General features: G+C 44.2%; 1 non-coding gene and 1 pseudogene across 1 annotated transcript; one reads left to right on the forward strand and one right to left on the reverse strand.

Annotated features, from left to right (window-relative positions):
- On the reverse strand, positions 1-107 carry LOC132168295 (small nucleolar RNA R71). The gene has a single exon (XR_009438813.1). It is a non-coding gene; the product is annotated as a small nucleolar RNA R71 (small nucleolar RNA).
- Positions 108-978: 871 nt separating this feature from the next.
- On the forward strand, positions 979-4,949 carry LOC132167041 (uncharacterized; annotated as a pseudogene).

Below are 4,949 nucleotides of genomic sequence, written 5' to 3' on the forward strand. Positions count from 1 at the left end.
GCCCTCCGTCTACAGATCACCAATTTCAGACAAAAAGAAGGGGAAAGATTCACCGATAGCTGGGAGAAGTTTAAAGAGCTTACTATAAAATGCCCACCCCACGGGTTTGAGAATGAGGTGCTAGTTCAAATTTTCTATAGGGGACTAACACCAAGTGAGCGAAACTCGCTTGAGACGATGAATGGTAGAGAATTCTTAAGTCTTACTGGGGATGAAGCCTATAAAACTTTAGACGAAATGGCTGAACGAGCACAACAATGGGATTTTCAAGATAGTTGGGACAGACAACAACCCACTCCCAAGACAGGAGGCATTTATGAGGTGAGGAATGATGCTGAATTAAGGGAGGAGTTCAAGGTTCTCAGGCGTCAGTTTGACACTATGGTCTTAAACAAACCATTGAATGTAGCAGATACTTACCAAGTTGATGCATGCGGGTTATGTGATAGTCAAACGCACTTCACTCAAAATTGCCCAACTTTGTCAACAGAGTACCCAACTGAGCAAGTCAATGCCTTCAATGACTACAGAAAACCCACCACTAGACCGTTTTCTGAAACGTACAATCCAGGGTGGCGGAATCACCCAAATTTCTCTTGGAAGCAGAATCAGCCATTGAACCAAAGAGATACCTCCACTCAAGCTCAAAATCAGTTCAGGCCATCTCACCAAGCTCAACCGCCTGTTTATCAGTCTACCACTCAAGTGCCTGCACCACAGTCATCACTGGAAGACATGATGAAAGCATTCATGCAATCAATGGATAAGAACATACAAGAGATAAAGCAAGATATGAAGAATACTACCCTGAGCAATTCCCAAGATATACAAGAGCTAAAAGGTTTCACCAATCAAGCCGTACAGGAAATGAGGAATTCCAACATGGCCAACAACAGAGACATACAAGAACTTAAGCAGGCTATGATCAAGGTAGAAGGACAAGTTGGCCAGATAGCAAATCAAGTGGGGGAAAGAGAAAGAGGGAAGTTCCCTAGTCAACCCGTGCCTAACCCAAAAGGGCAATTTGTGATTGGAAGTTCCTCTGCCTCTATGCATGGTCAGGAGCATGTACAAGCCATCACCACTCTGAGGTCAGGCAAACAGGTGGATAATCAAGTGGTCATGCCTGAAGAGGCCACTAAGGCTGCAGAAGAGAAGGAAAACCTGGACAAGCCTACGGAAGACACAGGACCGGACATTGCCATTCCGATTACTGAGGATCCTTCCAAAAAGTATATACCCAAAGCTCCGTATCCAGAAAGACTGAAACCGCCAAAGAAGAGCTCGAAGTTCGATGATATTTTGGAAGTGTTCAAGCAAGTGCAGATAAACATTCCATTCCTAGATGCCATCCAGCAAGTGCCTTCTTATGCCAAATTTCTGAAGGATTTGGTCACCATCAAGAGAAAGACGAACGTCCCCAAGAAAGCTTTCCTGACTGAGCAGGTCAGCTCTATCTTGCAATACAAGATGCCTGTAAAGTATAAGGACCCTAGATGTCCTACCATTGCTTGCAAGATTGGTGACAATCGAGTTGAGAAAGCTCTGTTGGATTTGGGGGCCAGTGTAAATCTACTGCCATATTCAATATTTGTTTAGTTGGGATTGGGAGAGTTGAAATCCACTTCAATTACACTTCAGTTGGCTGACAGATCTGTGAAGGTTCCAAGGGGAATTATTGAAGACGTGCTGATCAAAGTTGATAAGTTCTACTACCCTGTGGACTTCATTGTCCTAGATACAGAGACGGAAAATGCAGAAATTCAAGTTCCAATCATATTAGGGCGTCCCTTTTTAGCTACGGCTAATGCCCTAATCAACTGTAGAACTGGAGTCATGAAGATATCATTTGGAAACATGACAGTGGAACTGAACATCTTTGATATCAGCAAGCAGCCATTTGAGTATGAGGAGGTCAGAAGCACATGCTTAATTGAGGAGATAGTAGAGAAAACTGTCAATGAACCAGATATTGAAGACCCCTTGGGAGAATGCCTGATTGCACTGGGAAGTGACATGGCACTGGACACTTTATTGGAACAAGCTGACGCCTTGTTAGACTCAACGCCTGAGATAAAGACGGAGACTACAGAAATTACTTTGACATCGTCCCCTGATCCATCTTCATTAGCAGCTGAGCCTGTCAAGCGGGAGTTGAAGCCTCTACCAGACACCCTAAAGTACAAGTATCTGGATCCTATAGAATCTCTGCCTGTGATCATTGCTGCCGATTTGGATAGTGATCAGGAACATGAGCTGTTAGAAGTTTTGAGAGAGCATAAAGAAGCAATCGGGTGGTCAATAGAAGATATCAAAGGAATCAGCCCTACAGTAGTGATGCATAAGATTCATCTGGAAGAAAATGCTAAAACTTCTCGCGAGCCACAGAGACGGTTGAATCCGGCCATGCAAGAGGTAGTTCGAGCAGAGGTAATTAAACTTCTGGATGCGGGAATCATATACCCAATCTCTGACAGCAAATGGGTGAGTCCCATTCATGTGGTGCCAAAGAAGGCAGGGATTACAGTTATCAAGAACAAGGAAAATGAGTTGGTCCCCACTCGTGTGCAGTCAGGATGGAGAGTGTGCATTGACTACAGGAAGTTAAATGCCGTGACAAGAAAAGACCATTTTCCTCTACCTTTCATCGATCAGATGTTGGAGAGATTGGCAGGCCATGAGTACTACTGTTTCCTTGATGGTTACTCCGGCTACAACCAAATTCCACTGGACCCCGAAGATCAAGAGAAGACTACTTTCACTTGTCCGTTCGGTACGTTTGCCTATCGCCGTATGCCGTTTGGATTGTGCAATGCACCCGCCACTTTTCAGCGATGTATGATCAGCATCTTTTCAGATATGGTTGAACGTCACCTGGAGATCTTCATGGATGACTTCTCAGTCTTTGGTTCATCATTTAGGGAATGTCTACATCATCTCACATTGGTGCTGGTACGGTGCAAGGAGAAGAATTTGGTTCTGAATTGGGAAAAATGCCACTTCATGGTGAAACAAGGAATTGTTTTAGGGCATGTAATTTCCCACAAAGGTATTGAGGTTGACAGAGCTAAGGTTGATCTGATATCTAACCTTCCGCCCCCGCGGACAGTTAAGGAGGTTCGGTCATTTCTGGGACATGCTGGGTTCTACAGAAGATTCATCAAGGACTTCAGCAAGATAGCAAGACCTCTATGTAATCTATTGGCAAAAGATGTTCCTTTTGACTTCAATGACAAGTGCCAGACAGCCTTTGAGATTCTGAAAAAGACCTTAACTTCTACACCAATCATTCACCACCTAATTGGGGGGTTCCGTTCGAGATAATGTGTGATGCCTCTGATTATGCTATGGGAGCCGTTTTGGGTCAGCGAGTAGAGAAGATTCCGCATGTCATATACTATGCCAGCAAGACTCTGAATGATGCACAACTTAACTACTCCACTACTGAAAAGGAGTTGTTAGCTGTAGTGTTTGCTCTGGATAAGTTTAGATCTTACTTGCTAGGGTCTAAAGTCTTAGTCTACTCGGATCATGCTGCACTGAAATATCTATTGTCAAAGAAAGATGCTAAATCTCGTCTCATCCGGTGGATTCTGTTGCTGCAAGAGTTTGATATTGAAATTCGGGACAAGAAGGGTTCCGAGAATGTGGTAGCTGACCATCTATCTAGGCTGGTTGTCGACTTCAATGAAAATGCTGTGCCGATTGCTGAGACATTCCCTGATGAACAACTTATGCACATCTCTCAAAATCATGCACCATGGTTCGCAGACATAGTGAACTACCTTGTCACTGCCCAAATGCCATCACATTGGACTAGGCAAGACAAATCAAAATTCTTGGCTGGGGCGAAGTACTTCTTTTGGGATGATCCTTACCTGTTCAAATACTGCCCAGATCAGATTATAAGGAGATGCATTCCTGAAAATGACCAGCAAAATGTCCTATCTTTTTGCCATGATCATGCATGTGGAGGCCACTTCAGTTCTAAAAAGACCGCGGCGAAGATTCTTCAAAGTGGATTCTATTGGCCCTCCATTTTTCGTGATGCCCATGCCTACTGTTCAGCCTGTGATAGATGCCAGAAGTTGGGGAGCATTGGAAGAAGGAATATGATGCCGCTGAACCCGATCCTTATTGTGGAGCTGTTTGATGTTTGGGGCATTGATTTCATGGGTCCCTTCCCTAATTCTTATGGGTATCTTTTCATCCTTGTGGCGGTGGATTATGTTTCCAAGTGGGTGGAGGCTATTGCCTGCAAGACTAATGATCACAGAGTCGTGTTGCAATTTTTGAAGGAAAATGTGTTCGCACGTTTTGGGACACCACGTGCCATCATCAGTGATGGGGGGAAGCATTTCTGCAACCGATATTTTGAGCAACTCATGAAGAAGTATGGTATTACTCATAAAGTTGCAACTCCCTACCATCCTCAGACAAGTGGGCAAGTTGAGATATCCAACAGAGAAATCAAGAGGATATTAGAAAAGACGGTGAACCCGACAAGGAAGGACTGGTCTCTTCGACTCAATGACGCTCTGTGGGCATACCGGACTGCATTCAAGACTCCAATTGGCATGTCTCCCTACCGACTCGTGTATGGCAAGGCTTGTCACCTCCCTGTGGAATTGGAGCACCGGGCTTATTGGGCTATAAAGCAGCTAAATTTCAACCTCACCAAGGCTGGTGAGCAAAGGAAGTTACAGCTAGATGAATTAGAAGAATTGAGGAATGATGCCTACAACTGTGCCAAGCTATACAAAGATCAGATGAAGAAGATCCATGACCAAAACATTTTGAGAAGATCATTTGAAGTTGGTCAAAAAGTCCTCCTTTACAACTCACGTCTGCATCTGTTTCCAGGAAAGCTCAAATCCCGATGGACTGGACCATTCATAGTGCGTGCAGTTTCTACTCATGGAGCCATCGAAATCCAGGATCCTAAGAAT

The sequence above is a fragment of the Corylus avellana genome, chromosome ca1 (assembly GCF_901000735.1).
Source record: "Corylus avellana chromosome ca1, CavTom2PMs-1.0".
Taxonomy (NCBI): Eukaryota; Viridiplantae; Streptophyta; class Magnoliopsida; order Fagales; family Betulaceae; genus Corylus; species Corylus avellana.